General features: G+C 44.8%; 1 long non-coding RNA gene and 1 other non-coding gene across 12 annotated transcripts in view; both read right to left on the bottom strand.

The window, feature by feature from the left end:
• LOC133232955 (uncharacterized) overlaps positions 1-21288 on the bottom strand; it is a 450067-nt gene that overhangs the window by 370477 nt on the left and 58302 nt on the right. The window lies entirely within an intron of this gene.
• TRNAG-UCC (transfer RNA glycine (anticodon UCC)) lies at positions 4970-5042 on the bottom strand. The gene has a single exon. It is a non-coding gene; the product is annotated as a tRNA-Gly (tRNA).

The raw sequence follows: 21288 nt of genomic DNA, 5'->3' as shown, positions 1-21288 counted from the left end.
AACACTGGAGTGGGTTGCCATTTCCTTCTCCAATGCAGGAAAGTGAAAAGTGAAAGTGAAGACGCTCAGTCGTGTCCGACTCTTCGCGACCCCATGGACTTCAGCCTACCAGGCTCCAACATCCATGGGATTTTCCAGGCAAGAGTAGTGGAGTGGGATGACATTGCCCTCTCCGAATTTATAATCTATAATTCAATAAATCAAATTAATTTATAATTAATGAATCTGTGATTAATATAGATAACTAATACTTGTCTAATCAATTACACAAGTATTAACTGTTCAGTTCAGTGGCTCAGTCGTGTCCGACTCTTTGCAACCCCATGATTAATAGTTTATATATTAATCTATAATTGCTGTTGTTCATTCACTAAGTCGTGTCTGACTCCTTTCCACCCAATGGACTGCAGCATGCCAGCTTCCCTGTCCTTCACTATAAAACACAGATGAGTAATACTTATATAATCAAAACAAATTAATCAATAATATAGATGATTAATATTTGTCTAATCAAAACAGCAAAAGTATATTCTGAAACTTTAAAGAATGACTCTAAGCTTATTTTGGGGAATAATGGCCAATAATCATTTATAAATCTCTGGAACACAAGTAGAAGCAATCTGAATTAAAAGAACTACCAGACAATAAAATACATCACGAAGCCATAACAACTTTACATTGCGCTGCTGGTGCAAGAAGAGAGCCCTGGTCATCTTGCTACAGTCAGCCTGCACGTCAAGTGAAAGCTTACAGATCACGCAGACTCTCCAACAGTACGGAGCTCTGCTCATTATTGAGTGGCGCCTGGATGGGAGGGGAGCCTGACGGAGAATGGATACATGGAGCTGCAGGACTGAGCCCCTTTGCTATTTGCCTGAAACTATCACAACACTGTTAAGCAGTTGTACTCTGATACAAAACAAAAAATTTTTTAGAAAAAAATCTCCAATGATAGATGAAAACAGAATGCCACGTTAACTTTCTCTTTTCTTTTTGTTTAATTGGAGTATGACTGCTTTACAATGCCGTGTTAACTTCTGCTGAAAAGTGGGTGAATCAGCTTTCTGTATTCACACACTCCCTCCCTCCTGGCCCTCCATCCAGCCCCCCAGGTCATCACAGAGCACTGAGCTGAGCTTCCTGTGCTTTAGAGCAGGCTTCCACTGCTGCTGCTGCTGCTGCTAAGTCACGTCAGTCGTGTCCGACTCTGTGCGACCCCATAGACGACAGCCCACCAGGCTCCCCCGTCCCTGGGATTCTCCAGGCAAGAACACTGGCATGGATTGCCATTTCCTTCTCCAATTGCCATTTCCTTCTCCATTTCCTTCTCCAAAGTGAAAAGTGAAAGTGAAGTCGCTCAGTCGTATCCAACTCTTAGCAACCCCATGGACTACAGCCTACCAGGCTCCTCAATCCATGGGATTTTCCAGGCAAGAGTACTGGAGTGGGTCGCCAGTGCCTTCTCTGAGGCTTCCACTAGCTATTTTACACATGGCAGTGAATATATGTCAGTCCTAATTTCCCAATCTGTCTCATCCTCTCCTTCCCTGCCCCACATGTCCACACATCCGTTTCCTGTGTCTGTGTCTCTAATTGAATGCCTTGGTCATTAAATTTGCCCATGTAGACCCTTCTTGACTTAGGATAGGGCTAAATCTCGTAAACCCATCCTAAATTGGAAATACTAGGTTGAAAGCACATTTAATACAGCTAACCTACCAAACAGCACAGCGGAGTCTGTTGCTGCTGTTTAGTCACTTAGTTGTGCCCAGCTCTTTGCGAGCCCAGGGACTGTAGCCTGCCAGGCTCCTCTGTCTATAAGATTTCCCGGGCAAGAGGACTAGAGTGGGTTGCCATTTCCTCCTCCAGAGGATCTTCCTGACCCGGGGACTGAACCCGCATCTCCTGCATTGGCAGGTGGTTTCTTTACCACTGAGCCACCTGGGAAGCCCCTAGCTTTTTTGTTCTTGTTCAGTCTCTCAGTCATGTCCAACACACTGCAACCCCATGGCCTGCAGCACACCAGGCTTCTCTCTCCTTCACCATCTTCCGGAGCTTGCTCAAAGTCGTGTCCATTGAGTTGGCGATGCCATCCAAACATCTCATCCTCTGTCATCCCCTTCTCCTCCTGCCTTCAACCTTTCCCAGCATCAGGGTCTTTTCCAATGAGTCGGCTCTTTGCATCAGGTGGCCAAAGTACTGGAGCTTCAGCTTCAGCATCAGTCCCTCTAGTGAATATTCAGGGTTGATTTCCTTCAGTTTAGCCTATTTTAAATGTGCTTGGAATGCTTACATTAGCCAACAGTTGGGCAAAGTCATCTAACATACAGCTTAGTTTACAATCAAGTGTTGAACAGGTCATATAATTGACTGAAAACTGTTCTGAAACTGAAAACCAGAATGGCTGTCTGGATGCAGAGGGACTGGGCAGTTTACCCTCCGGGTCACCTGACCGACCGAAGCTGCCCAGCCCCAGGAGATGGTCGTTCCACACACCCGTCACCCAGCAAAAAAGCAAAACTCAAAACTCAAAGTACAGTTTCTTGTAAACTCGTATGTCTTCCACAAAATTGTAATGTCAAAAAATCATAAGTCAAAACTGGGGAATGTATTATTTCCATTATTTGGGGTTTTATTCATGGATTTGTTTAAGATTTTTATGTTTCAAGAACATTAAGTTTGGTATCATTTGCTTGTTGCCAATGGACCCATGGCTTCATCTTAATTTACTGACACACCTACAGATAGACCCTACTTACAGCTACCTACAGCTTTGGTGCATACATATATTTGCTTGTCTACACTATTCTTTCTCTCTCCACAATAACATAGAATATGAGACAACTGAATCTAGCAAAATGTTATCATGGCATAATTCTTGGGACCCTGCGTGAGCCAATCTACTTCAGGAGTGATTTCCCTGCACCACAACTCTAAAAAAAAAAAAATCAATGGATTAACTTACTTGTCTGCGCTGGGTCTTAGCTGTGGCACACAGGAGCTGTGAAATGCGTTGCTGCATGTGAAATCTTTAGTCGCAGCATGCAGGGTCTAGTTCCAGGAGCACAGATCGAGCCCTGGCCCCCACACTGTGAGCACAGAGGCCTCGCCACTAGACCACCAGGGAAGTCGCATCATGCCTTCCCTTTATGAAAACCTCATCCTACCTGAAAAGACTTCATAACTACAACTCTTGAAAAAAACCATGAAGAAAATTCTTAAGATAACAAAAATATCTGCAGCTCTATTTCACCCTTTTCCGACAACCTCTCCTTGGCTGTTTAAAAAGGAAACACCATGCTTTATTTCCCCCAAAGATGATCTTCCTGTAGATTCGGTGATACAGTAGAGGAGCCACGTAACTAAGTGGGCGGCCTGACTCCCCACACACCTACTGTCTGAATAAATAAACAAAGACGTCTCCCAGTTGGGTATTCCTTCACAATGCTAAATCCACTGTCTGTGGCTCTCCTTCCCTACTCTTGATTGAATTCTACCCTCAAAGCTCCTTCCAGGAATAGGGTAACCAGCAGAAACCTGGGTTACACCATGCAGTATATTTATCTAATGAAACATGAGCTCTGGGTACAATGAGCCATGCATTGCCACAGACACGCCATCCATCTGCTGAAAATAATCAATCTCAGAAAAGTCCTGGGAAAAGTTAAAATTGGGTACATATCAAGGATTAACAGGGGGTTCAAGGGCAAAACTGAAGTTATTTTATTGACTTGGAATCAGTGACTGGGGAAGGGATTGGTCTTAAAAAAAAAAAATGCACGTGTCATGTAAAAGCCAGGGTTGCCTACACAGCAGTCACACAGGTTATGCAGAGTTGCTTCTAACTGATCATTCCAGTTTCTGGGCAGAGGGATGCTCCCAGTTGGTCAGCTAAGAGAAATTTCATGTCATCCTACAGCCCCACATAGGACCCTTAACCTTGGAAGAAAATACTATTAACAGCTACTATTATGAAGGAAATAGTGCACAACATTTCTTGAGTGCCTATGATATACCAGGAATATTTATGAAGATGCTTCGAATTAAAAAAACCTCATGTGGTCCTCCTAAAGAACCCTTTGAAAGTAAAAGTGCAAGTCACTGAGTCGTGTCCAACTCTTTGCAACCATAGTCTGTGGAATTCTCCAGTCCAGAGTCCTGCAGTGGGTAGCCTTTGCCTTCTCCAGGGGATTTTCCCAGCCCAGGGATTGAACCCAGGTCTCCCGCATTGCAGACGGATTCTTTATCAGCTGAGCCACAAGGAAAGCCCAGAACCCTTTGAAGTAGCTATTATTTTGTTGTTGTTTAGTTTCTAAGTTGTGTCCAAGCTTTTGCAACCCCATTTACTGTAGCCTGCCAGGCTCCTCTGTCCATGGGATTTCCAGGCAAGAATACTGGAGTGGGTTGCCATTTCCTTCTCCAGGGGATCTTCCAGACCCAGGGCTCAAACCCTGTCTCCTGCAGTGGCAGGTGGACTTTTTACCACTGAGCCACCAAGGAAGCCAAGTTATTATTACTCCCAGTTTACTGAGAATATTTGAGCTCTGTGACTGCACACCCAGCCACTCCGAGTGCAGCAGCGCACTGACAGAAAGCTGGGAGAGACAGCATGTTTGTCCCCAAGGGGCCCATTTTTCTTACTGAAAAGACAAGGACTGTCCATCAGCTTTAATGATGCTCATCTCAGACTGACGGGATAGTAGCTGACCAGAATGGAGGGAAGGTTTTCTCTGGCAGGATCAGGGGTGCAGAGGATGAGAGTTCGAAGGAGATGTTCACATACCGTGAAGCAGGAAGGAACAGATCACCGAGCCCGTCTCAGATGCCTTGGGCCAGGCTGGGTGCACGCAGCTGCCTTCATACTCATTTGCAGGAGGAACTGCCAGAGCCAACACACACTCCAGACACTTCCTAATTTATATGAAATTGATTGACTGATTGATTGGATGCATGACATGTGGGGTCTTAGTTCCCTGACCAGGGATCGAACCTGCACCCTCTGCATTGGAAGTGCAGAGTCTTAACCACTGGACCACTAGGGAAGACTCAGCTCTAAACAAAATTATTCCTGAAGAAAAGAATCAGGTTCAGATGGGCATGTTTTGTGAAAATAAAGGAGAGGACTTGAAGTGAAAAGTGAGAAAAAGAAATGCAGTGGGCTCCCTCAGGCTCGCCCTGGCTAAGAATATAAGCTCTCGAGTCAGCTAGACTTCAAGTGTGGATGCAGACTCTGTAATTAGACAAAATAACTTTTCATCTGTAAAAGTGGGTTAAGACTGGAACCTACTGGGTCGGGTTGCTGCTGGATTTAATGAGTTAAAGCCCGTGAAGGAGCCTGGCAGGTAACAAGGACTCCATGGAGGACAGTTGTTCCTGCCATCCTCGTCATCATCGTTATCGTCATTGTCCTCAGCAGCAGCAGCACCATCAGCATTCCCTTCCACCTCCCCATCGCCCCCTATGAGCACCCTCGATGCTCTCTGCATCCTCACCTGCTCCATACATCACAGTCTCACGCCCTCTTACTTATGCATAGATGGCAGCCAGGCTCCAGATAAATGGAAGAGAATCAACTTTCCTCTTTGCTTGCGGATATGGCCAATCACAAGTGGACATATTTCTCACCACTTCCTTGTTGGAAGTAGAAGCAGAAAGAATGCAATCCTGAAGAACTAGCTATTCTCAACTCCTTTTTTTTTCCCTTAATTATAAACCATAGACAGTTCCTTGACTTGTCAGCCGCCCACAGCCAGCTGTCTGATATTTATGCGGAGACACCATCTCTTAGAAAGGGCTTTTCCAAAAAAAAAAAAAAAAAGAAAGGGCTTTTCCTCCCTCTATAAATGTTGCCACCTTCAACATGCTCTTACTATTAATAGTTTCCTGTACTTTTCCTTAAAACTGATAGACCAAATTGTTGAAGAAAATGGTGGCAGGGGTAGGGGGATGTTGGGGAATGGAGTCTGGCAAAATGCAGTTTTTAAGAACCAGAGCTGAGAGTCCAGGATGTTTGACTTGGAGTAACAGGGGGGGACTTAAACAGAAACAAAGGGGAGCTTAGCTGAAGAGAAGGTTCCAGGGCAGAGCGAGGAAAACCTGGCAGGAAGGCCAGGTTGACTCCGTGGATGCTTCCTGTCCCATCCCCCTCCAGGAAGGTCCTCCACAAGGAGTACCTTAGTCATCGTTAGTCACTCGGTTGTGTCCCACTCTCTGTGACCCCGTGGACTGTAGCCCACCAGGCTCCTCTGGCCAGGGAATTTTTTCAGGCAAGAACACTGGAGTGGGTTACCATGTCCTTCTCCAGGGGATCTTCCCAACCCAGGGATGGAACCTGAGTCTCCTGCATTGGCAGGTGGGTTCTTTACCACTGAGCCACCAGAGAAGTCCATGAACTTCATCACTCTCTTATAAATCCACAAGTAGAGCCTCCTGGTCACATGCATGCAAACTGTAGAATTGCCTCAGAACCTTCATCCATCCAAGCACTGTCTTTCAAAATGGGGTTCACAGAGGGAGACCAAGTAAGCCGGCACAAATAAAACTTTCAGAAATGCAATCCAAATAAAATAAAGCCCAGGGTTTTCCTCCGCTGACCTTGATTCACAAATGATGTTTCTTATCCCACACAGAGAGACATTTCCCTGCACAGTCCCAGAGATGAAGCCCAAGTGTCAACTTCAATATGAGGATTTAATTCTACATTTCCTTCAGCGGATCACTAATTCCAAGGTTCAGCATGCCTGAACATTCTGTGGTTGGGTAGATTTTAGTGGTCTTTAAGAGATTACCTCAAATGCAAAAGCCTCTCAATACAAGACCAGAAAGATTTTGAAAGAAAAGAAAAACACTCCCAACTGCTCCAGAATTCAGCTTTCAAGAATTTAAACTCACTTAAAGCCGTGTTTTTATATCTAAGCTGTGCCAGGTTTCAGGCATGGGGGACATCCTACCCTCCACTTGTCATCAGCCAAGTATTTACTGAGTGTTGGAGTCACACACAGCGACGTGCACAGGCCAGCGGAGAGCTTGATAAAGAAGAGACAGCTTTCTGCCCTCAAGGGACTTACAGTTTAATTGCAAGCCTTTTTTTGTCATTTTGTTTAATTAATTTATTTTAAATGAAACAAAAATGAATATTTTTAATGATAAAAGGTACAATTCACAAAGAAGATAGACATCATAAGCCATTAGATACCTTAACAACAAAGAAACAAAGGTACATAAAGCAAAAATCAGAATATAAGGGAAAAGAAAAAATGCATAGTCACAGCGACATAGTCATATTCAGCGAGCCATAGTCAGCGAGACAGATCAACATTTCTCTGAGGATATTCTATCAAGTGCAGAAGAATCTAGACATGCCCTCGAGGCCTTATCATTTCATTGCAAGCCCTTTGTTTCATGTATTGTATTTTAGCTCCTCTGGACGCACAATCAGAGAAGACTGTCTCCTTTCAACATATTCTGTTTTGAAGAATGACTTCCATCAAGAACCATTTGGACTTCCTACTTGCATAACAACATTTTACCTGAAGTTGGCAAAATCCACAGATTTCAGAATTCAAGGCACACAAGTGCATATGTAGAGGGAATACGAATGAAACCCATAAAGCAAGGTGCAGGCACTACAGAGGGCCAATGAGGTCTGCAAAGAGACAATGGCCGGGAATCTCACCCACGGTCCAGGGGCTAAGAATCTGCCTGCCAGTGCGGGGCATGTGAGCGCAGTCCTTGACTGGGGAAGATTCCTACGCCTCAGGGCAGCTGAGCCCGTGAGCCACAGAAAGAGAGTAACTGAGACTAGAGACTGCCCGCACCCAGCAGAACACAAATAAACACACAGATTGTGAACAATAAAAGGAGGTAACGGGCAGGCAGTCGAGCAGAGAGGAGAGGCAAGAGCTCTCATCCCAGGTGAAGGAGGTCCCAGAGGCGCAGACGCGGGCTAGAGGGCCAGGTACGCCGGCCCCAGAGCTGGGGACTGGCTGCCGTCTCTGCTCGGGGTTGGGGGGACCGGCGCGGAGGGGAGATGCGTTCAGGTTGAACTTGAAAGTGCAGGACACAGAAAGCGTTTTGTCCCCTGCGGAGAGCGCCCCATTTTCCACTCAGGTCCAATTTGCGTGCCACAGCCCTGAGTCTGCGATCTTTCTCTCAATGGATGCTTATGTTCTGGCCAGGAAGGGCAGCCCTTGCCAAATGTTATGGTTTGGAAGGGTCCTTCACAGGGGTGGAAAACCGAGTTAATTCAATTAAGGCCCGGGGTCCTGGGCTTTGAACCAGCCACAGTCTCGATTTTATGAGAGGATGAAAAGTTAATTATTTGCCGAGTTTGAGCAAAGTCCACTGTGAAAAACCCCTTTCCAAAAGAGGCATTTGCCTGTCAACTTCCCTGTGGAAAATTAAGGCAATTTGAACCAGGGTCATAAGGAGACCCTAGGAGCTGGGTGATCAGACGGGAGTTCGGGGCTCCCCCATCCCCACCTTGCCTCTCTTCATCTCATGTCTGAAAGGGAGGCTGGAGGGTGACTGCAAGGTCACCGAAGCTTATGTTTACTTCCACAGGCTATTTGGAAAAACAGAAAAGAAAACCCAAGTTGAATTCAGAAAGTCAAGTTTTTCGGGTGCGCTTTTATCAGTGAGTGTGCTAAGGTCATTTCAGTTGTGTCAAACTCTTTGCCACCCTCTGGACGGTAGCCCGCCAGGCTCCTCTGTCCATGGGATTCTCCAGGTAAGAATACTAGAGTGGGTTGCCGTGCCCTTCTCCAGGGAAGCTGTTTCCCACTGGAGTGTTTCCACTGTTTCCACTGTCTGGCTTGTTTGTAGGGTATGTTATCATCGACATTGTGAGAAAAACTCAGTCTTAAAGGAACACACTAGATCAAGCCTAAAGGACATCATGATACTTCTTTGCATCAGCTTTAAGAAAATGAGATTTATCAAATGCAAAAAAAAAAAAAAAAACCCAGGCAATTTATATACATCAATAACAGAAACGCGTAAAAAAGACAAGAGCTTAGTAACATCTAGCAAACAAATCACTCAATCTTAACACGTACAAGAAAGAAATTAAGAGAGCAGTGGGGGAAATAAGTAAGTTAAAATATGATTCCTGCCTTCATGTTGCTACCACGTGGTGGGAGAGGAAAGCCATGCCCATGCAAAGACCTCTGAAAACAGAAAGCTTGATGAGCTATGAATGGTGCCCATTTTGTTTCAAAAAGGGCTTATGTCAGTTTAGAAAACTGCATGTAATATCAAAAAATTTAAAATGCATTAAAATAAATTAGAAAAACAAGGTGAACAAAATGACAAATACAGATGCAACATTAAGGTAAGGATAAGCTAGATTCATTCAATAAATTGCTATATGCTACATCATTAAGTATTCTGGCAGCCAATGTAAAGAGGAAGGGCTAGACAAGGAGAGATAGACATTATAATGTCATCAAGATCATTAAAATAGTAGTTAAGGCTTATATAGGGCTTGCTGTGTGATCAGCAGGCAAGCAACATCCTAAAACTTTTACATATAGATTAACTCATTTAGGCTTCCTTGGTGGCTCAGTGGTCAACAACCTGCCTGCAATGCAGGAGCTGCAGAAGACACGAGATCAATCAGGAAGATCCCCTGGGGAAGGGCACAGCAACCCACTCCAGTGTTCTTGCCTGGAGAATCCGATGGGCAGAGGAGCCTGGTGGGCTACAGTCCGTGGGGCTGCAAAGGGTCGGACACGACTGAAGCAACTGAGCACAGCACAGCAGAGCGAACTCATTTAACCTCATGATGGAGCTTTGCAGGTGGCGCAGTGGTAAAGAATCTGCCAACCAATGCAGGAGACTCAAGAGACTTAGGTTCGGTCCCTGGGTCAGGAAGATCCCTTGGAGGAGGGCATAGCAACCCATTCCAGTACTCTTGCCTGGGAAATCCCATGGACAGAGGAGCTTGGTGGGCTGTAGTCCATGGGGTCGAGAAGAGTCAGATCTGACTGTACGACTGACCATGCACGCATGCACTCAGCTAGGAAGTCCTAGTTAGAGTTAGCTTTCAATCCAAGCAGTTTGACTAGATAAGGACACCCCTTCTCATTCCAACCCCAGGCTATAAACCAAAAGTGGTTTGCAGTTTTTGTTTTGTTTTCTTAGAATTTCTTAAGCGCTCCTCTTTCTCTGGAAACTAACATGCAAATACATGTTTATCACCAGGAAAATTAACATTCTTGCAAAAATAAACACGGTGAGTTAAACTTAGAAGCCAATCAGTAAACTCCCCACAATATCCAGGAGAGGGAGTCACCTGCTGAGGAGGGATGGTCAGGAAGGCTTCCTGGAAGAGGTATATCTCAAAGGATTGGGGAAGTATCTCAGGAAATAGGAACTGTGGGTAGGCTAGTCTATTTTTCAGGATCTGTTGGCAAAATTGAGTTACTGAACTATGGTCGCATGCAAATTCAGCTCAATTTCCACTGCACCCAAAGACACAGATCTTCCAGTACTGAGAGCTCTAAGAGGGAAAAACCAGTTAGAGCCAAGCGTTTCCTTGGCAAGTATTGCCAGGTGCCCACAAACACCGCAAACGCCTTCCAGGAAGATGGCAGCCACATGGCCTCTGTGTTCTCTTCTTTCTCTCCTCTGTGTTTCTTCTCACCCATCCATTCCTAAAGTCACAAATCCGCAATTTCAGATGTCAACGACATAGCAGGAAAGGGCGGGAAGCCGAGTCAGGGAGAGAAGAAGGAATAATCAAAGTGACCTTGGGTTGCTACCCCTCGGTTACTCCTGCCGGGAGACCCCACTGCAAAGATCAGAAATCCACCCTCACTGACAGCCTGGTGACAGATATGAGAAAGGTCACCATCTGAAGCCGCTGGAGCTTCCTGGTCTCTGAGAGTCCCAGGCGAACAGAACCCTGCTAGCGGATATTCTCAGAACATTCATTTGCTTCAAAATCAGATCAGCGAAAGGTTGAGAATATTCTCTGGGAAATCTGGTCAGCCTTAAAGGAGAGGCTTCTAAATGCAGTCATTGATGCCATGATTAAGGGGAACAATTATCTCTTCCCTTTCTTCTGCCACAGAGAATTGCTAGAGGCCAAGAACCGATTAGTGCAGGCGAACCCGCCCTGCCCTCCCTCTACCCCCAGGCCCCCGCCCTGCTGTCTCCCAAATGGAAACGGGCAGAATATTTTTCAGCTGAACTAATTCACAAAGCTATAAAACTAGCAGCCTTGCTTACCATTCACCAATTGGGATTTTAAAACTGAAAAATAGGAGATTAGAACATGTTGGCTTTCTATACCATTACTACAATTACATAAACAGCCCCCTGTGTGAATTAATCGCCTCGATGCGGTCTAACAGTGCAAGAATCTAGGCGAGATTTTGAAAAATGTTGAGACTGATTTGAATCAACTAGGAATTGCTAATGGTTTTTATAGCTTTCACCACTCTCCCCCCAAAGCAAACACACGCGCGCGTGCACACACACACACACACACACACATCTCTAAACTCAGGAGTATGGTGGGGTGTCTGTGAGTTAACCTTGATCTTGCAAAATGAATATCCATGTTGCTCTTGCACTGCCTTTCTTCTCGATATGGCTCAGAACAGATAAAGACTACAGTGATGATCTTCTCTTTCCAAAACTGCAAGCTTACGTTCTATAAGCTGCCTGGTGTTTATTTCATGGTGAGATCCCGGACCAGGGTCTCTAAGCAGTGGCCCAATAATCCTTGAAGCAAGACACCGACACCAATGTGACAGAAACAGCCAATATTTACATGAAAATGGAGAATACTTAACTCTCTAGGAAAACTATAAATGCTTCAAGACTCTACCTAAGAAAGATACACAGAAAATAAAAGAATAGTTGTGTGTGTGTGTGTGTGTGTGTGTGTGTGTGTGTGTGTAGGAGTAGCCATTCTTGTTGATCAATTAATTTACAATTTTTTATTTGAGTGTAAGTGATTGGAGTGTAAGTGATTAACAATGTTGTGTTAGTTTCAGGCATACAGCAGAGTGATTCAATGACTTATATACATGTATCTATTCTTTTTCAAATTCTTTTCCCATTTAGGTTGTTACAGAGTAGTGAGTAGAGTTCCCTGAACTCTACAGTAGATCCTTTTTGGCTAAATATTTTAATTAAAAATAAAGATGAGAGAAAACGTATTCCAAAGCTTTGAGGGAGACCATGTACTCAGGCTTCAGCTCCGCAGAAATGGCCTTAATGATCACAGCTATGGGATGGGTGGCACTGACTTCAATTGTCTCAACTCTTCTTAAGAAAAGAATGGGAAGCCCTACACACCTCAGACGGTTCATGCGACAGTCCTGGAGGCTGCTGCTGCTGCTGCTAAGTCAAGTCAGTTGTGTCCGACTCTGTGCGACCCCACAGACAGCAGCACACCGGAGTGGGTTGCCATTTCCTTCTCCTGTGCATGAAAGTGAAAAGTGAAAGTGAAGTCGCTCAGTCGTGTCCGACTCCTAGCAACCCCATGGACTGCAGCGCAGCAGGCTCCTCCGTTCATGGGATTTTCCAGGCAAGAGTACTGGAGTGGGGTGCCATTGCCTTCTCCCATCCTGGAGACCACCAAAGGGAAAAAACCAAAGTAGAACGAGAACTCTTCTTAAGAAAAGAATGGGAAGCCCTACACACCGCAGATGGTTCATGTGACAGTCCTGGAGGCTACCAAAAGGAAAAAAACCAAAGTAGAACGAGTTAAACAAGAACCATGACAGCCTGGTTAATGAAGGAGAGTGGACGCACTCCATGAAAGCGACCAACACAGCAGCAGGTGGAGAAGATGTTGACTTTATTTAGCATTAATTACAGGAAAGGGTCTATAAAATGTGGTCAAAAATGATTAAACCCCAATGTTATGCCAACATTATGCCATCCCCTGTTCCAAGGCAGGTGTATTATTGCTGGTCCCCGGGATTAAAGTAAATCATTGCTTTTCCATGTATTCTGAATATTGTGTTTCATTATTTTTTACTGCCCTGTTTCTCGAGGTTTTGTGGCTTAATAGGCAGTGTTATGGATAAAGTCAACATGAGTTCCATGTTGGGAGAGGGAATATGGGGAAAAGAATACCAAAATACCGCTTCAACATTCACTCCCCACCCTTAAACTCCTAGCTGCACGTTCTCTGCATACATTTTCAGAAACTTCTCTGGGGTGAGACACACTTCCAGTCATTTTTTGTTGCTGTTCAGTTAGTAAGTTGTGTCAGATTCTTTGCGACCTCATGGACTATATCCCACCAAGCTCCTCCATCCGTGGGATTTTCCAGGCAAGAATACTGGAGTGGGATGCCATTTCTTTCTCCAGGGCATCTTCCCGACCCAGGGATTGAACCCACATCTCCTGCACTGTCAGGCAAATTCTTTACCACCAAGCTACCAGGGAAGCCCACCTCCAGTCATGCCAACAGATAAATCTCTCACATCCCACGGATATCGGACTTTGCACTTAGATTTGAGATGTCCCTCAAACTACTCACTCATCTGTAGAAACTCAGCTTTGCTTACTTGAAGCCCCAAACTTGCTTCTGGAAGCCACAAAGTGATGTTAATAAATTCAAACAAAAGATGGGTTGGGGTCATGCACAAATTCCAAAGGAATGAAAACATACTTACTAAATCTCAACTGAAAATTAAAACATCCAAGTAGCATTTTGCAGTAGGATTGCACTATTGGCCATGAAAAGATGCGCAAAAACCCAGAAAAAGGTAACTCAGACTTAACCTGCTAGGAGAATATTTAGCTATGACAGCTTTTCATAAGCTACAGCTTTTTCATAAATTATAACAGTCATCTGGTCCCATCACTTCATGGCAAATAGAAGAGGAAAAAGTGGAAACAGTGACAGATTTTATTTTCCTGGGCTCCAAAATCACTGTGGAGGGTGACTGCAGCCATGAAATTTTAAAACTCTCACTCCTTGGAGGGAAAGCTATGACAAACCTAGGCAGCATATTAAAAAACAGAGACATCACTTTGCTGACAAAGGTCTGGATAGTCAAAGCTATGGTTTTTCCAATAGTCATGTACAGATGTGAGAGCTGGACCATAAAGAAGACTGAGAACTGAAGAACTGATGCTTTCTAACTGTGGTGCTGTACACTCTTGAGAGTCCTTTAGACAGCAAGGAGATCAAACCAGTCAATCTTAGAGGAAATCAGTCCTGAATATTCTCTGGAAGGACTGATGTTGAAGCTGAAGCTTCAATACTTTGGCCACTGATATGAAATCATTGGAAAAGAGTCTGATGCTAGAAAATACTGAAGGCCAAAGAAGAAGCGGGCAACAGAGGATGAGACGGTTAGATAGCATCACCGACTCAATGGACATGAGTTTGCGCAAACTCCGGGAGATAGTGAAGGATAGGGAAGCATGGTGTGCTGCAGTCCATGGGGTCACAAAGAGTCAGACAGGACTTAGTGACTGAACAGCAGCAACCCAGGAGCTCACAGATGGGTTGAGAAAAGTGAAGCAATAAAAACATTCTCATGACTCACTTCATGAGGTCGATGTGCCCACCGACCATCCAACTCTGGCCACCACCAGTGTCTCAGGAAAAAACACTCAAGCTGCTAGAAACTTGGGGCAAACTTCCCCTGTCCTAATGGTCCCTGATTTGGGGGACGGCCAGCATACATGGGGTGGGGCCCGACTGAGCGATTAACACTTTCACTTTTCACAACACACTGTTCCTTCAAGCTCTTTCTCACCCTTCCTGGCCCCTTCCTCAAAGGGGCCTTTTTGTCTTTAATTCACAGAAAACAAAAGGACAGGCCATCACCAAGGGACTGCCGCCATGTCTCTGCTTCCCGGAAGTAACGGGCCGAGAAACACTCGAGAGCGGCATCCTGGTTCCAACATACAGTCGGGAACAGTGGTGGAAGATGCAGGGCACTTGTTCCCAAGCCAGGAGCCCTGCAGAGGCTGGGGGAAGAGAAAGTGGTGCCATGCTACAGCAGTGTTTCCCAGCCTTTTTTCTTTTCACTATCACTCTTCCAAGAAAACTTCTTTTGACTTTTCCTAATTGCCCCTCCTCTCCATGAAATTTTTAGTGTCACAGATATACTGTATATCCATTTATATATTGTATGTGTATCTGTGCTTTATTATTGGGTTGGCCAAAAATTTCCTTTGGGTTTTCCATAAGATCTAATGGAAAAACATCCAAACTTTTTGGCCAACCCAATATATTTAAAAGAAGAATGAGGGTTTTTTCCTTCTTTCTTTCTTCCTTCTTTCCTTCCTTTCTCAAATGAAATTTTTGGTCAGCCCAATGTATTTTTTAAAATATGCTTTCTGTCTTTCTTTCTGTCTGGCTTTTCTTCCTTCTTTCCTGAACAAACTTTTTGGCTAGCCCGATACATATAAAAGAATGAGTTTCTTTCTTTCTCAAACGAACATTATGGACAGTCCAATATATTTAAAAGAATTTTTTTCTTTCTTTTCTTCCTTCCTTCCTTTCTTGAACAAACTTTTTGGCCAGCCAAATATATTTAAAAGAATTTCTTTCTTTTCTTCCTTCCTTTCTTTCTTTCTTGAATAAACTTTTTGGCCAGCCCAATATATTTAAAAGAATGAATTTTCTTTCTGTCTCTCTCTCTCTTTCTCGTTCTTCCTTCCCTTTTCCTTCCTTTTTTTTTTTTCTTTTCCCTGGCCCTGAAAGAACCAGTTTTCACCCCTGGGTACTGACACCATTCCTGTTGAGTTTGCATATGCCAGCCAGTACCTGCTTCTTAGACCTTGGGAATGCAGTGATCTGCCCACTAAATTTTTTTCTCTCTAGGGCAGGGCTTAACCTCTGAACCCTTGACCTTTGGGCCAAGTCATCCTTTTTGCCTCAGGGGCAGTCCTGAGCAGGGTAGCATGGTTAGCATAATTTCTGGCCTCTAGATGCCAGTAACACTTTTATCCCCCATTCCCACTTGTAACAACCAAAAACGTCTCCAGACCTTGTTAAATGTCCCCTGGGGCATTTATGGGGGGACAAAATACCCCCTGGCTGAGGACCAGTGCTCCTGGAGGGAGGAACACAGCAGTGAGCAAGGCATGCAGAGCCCCTGTCTGTTTTGCTACTAAACAGTTAATTAATTTTAACAGCCCTCAGATGCTTTACTTCTCAAAAAAATTAAATAATATTAAAGTTCCTCTCCAACTTTATTATCCTGTTGCAAGTCATGTCTTTGTGTTTCTAATTTAATAAACCTGGGCTATTTAGAATAGCACTTTCTCCCTCCAAGGTTTGAACTAAAATCACATATACAACTGATTCCACTTTAAACAAAGCTCAAAAGCATTTATTGATGTTCTTCCAAAATCGGTTTGTGAATGATCTTATACAGGGAAAGTTATGTAGATATCATCTCCTTATAGATTACAGTCCTGAGCAAGCAACCCGTGGTCCTGTAGAGAGCTGAGCACAGCAATATACACAATCGAGCATATAGTGGGTGTCATGCTTTATGAGTATAAAGCCATCAAGGAGTGTAATAAAATCACATTGAGCCTCGTTAAACATCTTGTTGACTTTTGTTAAAGTCATCTCTCTCTCCTCTCTTTCTCCCTCACTCATTCATTTTCTCTCCCTCCCCCCCTCATATAACTTGAAACTTTTCTTTTAATTGGAGGATAATCTGTTTTCAATATTGTGTTTGATTTCTGCCATCCAACAACACGAATCAGTCGTATACACCCTCCCCTCTTGAACCTCTCCTCAATCCCCCACCCCTCTAGGTCACCCAGGGCGCTGGGCTGAGCTGCCTGTGCCTGTGCAGTGGCCTCACACGGGTCATCGACTTTGCACACAGTCGTGTACAGACGTCAACGCTACTGTCCCGATTCTTTCCACCCTCTCCTTCCCCTGCTGTGTCCAAAGTCTGTCCTCTATGTGTGCGTCTCTATTCCTGCCCTGAGGCAGTATTTACAACAGCTGCACAGGAAAGCAACCTAGATGTCCATCGACAGAAGAATGGGTAAAGAACGTGTGGTACATAAATACAATGGAATATTATTCAGCTATAAAAAGGAATGCATTTGCGTCAGTTCTAGTGAGGTGGATGAACTTAGAGCCTGTTCAGTTCAGTTCAGTCGCTCAGTGTGTCCGACTCTCTGCGACCCCGTGAATCGCAGCACGCCAGGCCTCCCTGTCCATCTCCAGCTGCCGGAGTTCACTCAGACTCATGTCCATCGAGTCAGTGATGCCATCCAGCCATCTCCTCCTCTGTTGTCCCCTTCTCCTCCTGCCCCCAATCCCTCCCAGCATCAGAGTCTGTCAGAATGAAGTAACTCAGAAAAAGAAAAACAAATTTCACATATGAATACATATATATGGAATATAAATTGATGTTTTGCAACTTGAAAGCCAGTACTGAATTAAATGATTGTAATAATAAAAACTAGATCTCATGTTAACACGCCACTTCCCTGGCTCAGATGGTAAAGACTGCCTGTGATGCAGGAGGCCCTGGTTTGATCGCAGGTGCAGAAGATCCCATGGCAAAGGGCAATGGCTATCCATTCCAGAATTCCTGCCTGAAGAATTCCATGGACAGAGGAACCTGGCAGGCTACAGTTCATGAGGGTTGCAAAGAGTCAGACAAAACTGAGCAACTAACTCTTTCACTTAGTATCATCAAAAGTACTTCTCACACACAGAAAAGTCTCATGATGTTGATCATGAAAAAAGTATTGTTCCAACTTAAGAAGTCATGTAGAAAAGGGAGGCTTAGAAAAGTTTTGTGATGGGAACAGAGTCTGCTCACAGGCCCTTTCATCAGGTTACACAGAAGCCTTTTGGACAATATTGAAAATTTCCTACCATTCTCGCAACTGCCAAGCTCTATTTGCCCAAGGTCAACAAAAGACTGCCTTCCTAGACCCAGAAATCAACTCAGAGTCTCTGAGTGAGAAGAGGATTGAGGTCAGTTTTTATGCAGTTCATGTCTCTTCAGCCGAGGAGATCATGTGGTATCTCAGTGAACAGGGTGAACACTCAACAGATGCCTTTATTTACCACCTGAAGCAGAAAGTCTACCTAAGAATGGAACTGACTTAACGAGAGGGTACAAACGGGTCTAGGGTCCATCTGCAACTCGGAGTGCTGTTATGCCCTCTAGCTTGATGCTTTCATTGGAAATCACCATCTAAGAGATGGCTGATGCGTGTACTTTTTTTAAATGGTTGCTACATTTTATTTATTTATATATTTGGCAGAACCGTGTCTTCAATGCTGCGGGCAGGCTTTCTCCAGGTGGGGCTACTCTCCGGTTGGGGTGTGCTGGCTGCTCGCTGTGGTGGCTTCTCTTGTTGAGAAGCACGGGCTCTAGGTGCTTGGGCTCAGTAGTTGTGTCACATGGGCTTAACTGCCCTGCTGCATGGGGGATCTTCCCGGACCAGGGAATGGAACCCAAGTCCCCTGAATTAGCAGGCAGACTCTTAACTGCTGGACCACCAGGGAAGTCCCCTCATGGGCTCTGAAATCCCTTAAAGAAGCACACTGAAGACCAGGGTGAGTTCTTGTTTGTTTAAACTAATGACCAGTGTTCTGTGGATCACTGTCAGCCCGAGAGTTTGACCAAAGAACTACCCAGGAAGAGGTTGCTGTTTTTGTTTTTTTCCTATGTAGACAGTGAATGGAGGTTGGCTTCCATTTCCTTTCCATTTTGATAGTCAAATCATCTTGAAAGGAGAGGATATTTTAAGTTGTTAGAACTTAAAACTCCATATTTTTGTGGCTGGCTCAGCACCCAGGAAACATATAACTAGTATCTGACGGCTTGTTCCTTGCCGGAACTCACCGAAGACCTTGAGGGACTGCCCCCCCACCGCAGCGTCATACTCCCATAGGCAACAGACTTGATCTTTCTAACCGAGGGACCAAGGTGTAGATATCCTGTTGGCAAACTCATCTATGAGTTCACTAAGCCCCTGCTGGGGTCAACATCTAGGGACTGCCGTCAGAAAGCCTGAACGGTTACTATCCCATTTTGGAGTCCTCTCTCTCTCTAGCCCAAAGTTAAACTAACTGGCTGAAGAACCAGGAACTTCTAAAGAGGCGTCCAAAGGGAAAACCAAATAGCTCATAAAATCTTACCCCAGTCTGTAAAACAGCGAAAGAGACACTTAGCATAGAGTGTTGTTTTCCTGGTTTGCGTTATTTTATGAGGTCTCAATAAGATTCCTGGGGCTGCTGTAAAAAAGCTTTCTTTCTAGTGGTTTGCTAGGCTAGACCCCCCCCCCACCTCTCAGTCCACCTCCTCTTCATGCCGCCCCTTCTTTGTCTGGTAGACAAAAGGGTTTCCGCGTCCTACCCTAGTTCTGTCAACAGGCTTTTTTTTTTTTTTTGCTCAAAATGCTTATTTTCTTTCAGGCAGTGTTTGCTTCTGATGGTGCTTGTCAAAGCTCAAATTATGGATTGAGTTAAGCTCTATGTACATAGCTTTATTAAAAAATGAAACATGGTAAAGTCTCCCAATAGTGGAAGGTGAATGCTATGATGTGCCGCCCAGACCTTCCTCAGCATCCCTGAGTGGTCCTTTCTCTTGTCCCTGCACATATGGATGGAATGTCCCACAGTGGACGTGAACAGCTGACTCAAGGGAAAATACCCTGAATCTGGGAAAGATTGAGGACAGGAGAAGGGGGGGACAGAGGATTGAGACGGTTGGATGGTATTATTGACTCAAAGGACATGAGTTTGAGCAATCTCTGGGAGACAGTGAAGGACGGGGAAGCCTGGCGTGCTGCAGTCCATGGGGTCACAAGGAGTCAGACACAAGCGACTGAACGCACGTGATTGGTCCTTGGCCAGTAGGGTGAGAGCTATCAAAGCAGAGGGCAAGTGGGAGCTCTGAACTATCCCCTCTCCTGGATGAGACAGTAAGTCAATATCAATATTTCATCTTGAAAAGATGGCAGACGTTAATGCCACCCTTAAAAATTTTAAGGGTTAAATCAGAGATCAGCAAACTGTAGATCACTCTGGTCTTCCTTGAGTGGCTATGAGCTAAGGACAGATTTATATTTCTATGTACATATTTGGCTGCCCCGTGGCATGCAGAATCTTAGTTCCCCGTGCAGGCAATGGGAGCGTGGACCCGTAACAACTGGACTACTGGGCAAGCCCCTTGGGTTTATGTTTCTAAATAGTTAAGTTTTAGATGCTTAACTGGATGTCATAGTTTAGTTGATAAGTTTGTCTCCAGCTCTTTGTGACCCCACGGACTGTAGCCTGCCAGGCTCCTCTGTCCATGGGATTCTCCAGGCAAGAATCCTGGAGTGGGTTGCCATGCCCTGCTCCAGGGGGTCTTCCCGACCCGGAGATGGAACCTGCGGCTGCTGCACTGGCAGGCGGGTTCTTTACCACTAGCACCACCTGGAAGCCTTTCATCCTTTGCCAAAATACTGTCTGCAGAGACCTGGACCATCTAGACATTCCACAGAACAGTACACTAGTCTACTTAGATCGATGGCATGGTGCCCATCAGTCCATCAGAAGAGCCATGAGATGACTAGCACATTGGAGGCCTTTGTAAGACACGTACGCTCCAAAGCATGTACGATAAATCCTACAAAGATACAGGGGTTATGGGACTTCCCTGGTGGCCCAGTGCTTAAGAGTCCACCATGCAATCCAAGGGATGCAGGCTCCACCCCTGGCTGGGAAACTAAGATCCCACATGCCTTGGAGCAGCTAAACCCACGTGCCACAACCAGAGTCATGTGCCACAGTGAAAGATCCCACATGATGCCACAGCTAAGACCCGACACAGCCAGATAAATTCATAAATATTTTTTAAAAGATACAGGGTTTTTCAGTAGTTTTATGGTCCGGCAGGGAGGCATTTTAGCACAGAGGTCAAAAGAACAGTCCTTTCCATCCCTTATATGCGAAATCTAAAAAGAAATGATACAAATGAACTCACCTACAAAACAGAAGTAACAGACATCATCACTGACTCCATGGACATGAATTTGAGCAAGCTCCAAGAATGGGTGATGGATAGGGTCACCAAGAGTTGGACGTGACTGAATGAATTGAACTGAACAAAACAGAAAGACACTCATACTTAAAGAACGAACTTATGGTTGCCAGGGGGCTTGGGTGGGAGAAGGAAGAAACAGTTAGGGACTTTGGGATGGACGTGTGCACACTGCTGTATTTAAAATGGATAATCAACAAGCACTTACTGTACAGCACATGGAGCTCAGTGCTATGGATCTGCCTGGTTGGGAGGGGTGTTGGGGGAAAATGGATACATGTTTACC

The sequence above is a fragment of the Bos javanicus genome, chromosome 19 (genome assembly GCF_032452875.1).
Source record: "Bos javanicus breed banteng chromosome 19, ARS-OSU_banteng_1.0, whole genome shotgun sequence".
Taxonomy (NCBI): Eukaryota; Metazoa; Chordata; class Mammalia; order Artiodactyla; family Bovidae; genus Bos; species Bos javanicus.
This window is presented reverse-complemented; position numbering and strand designations above follow the sequence as displayed.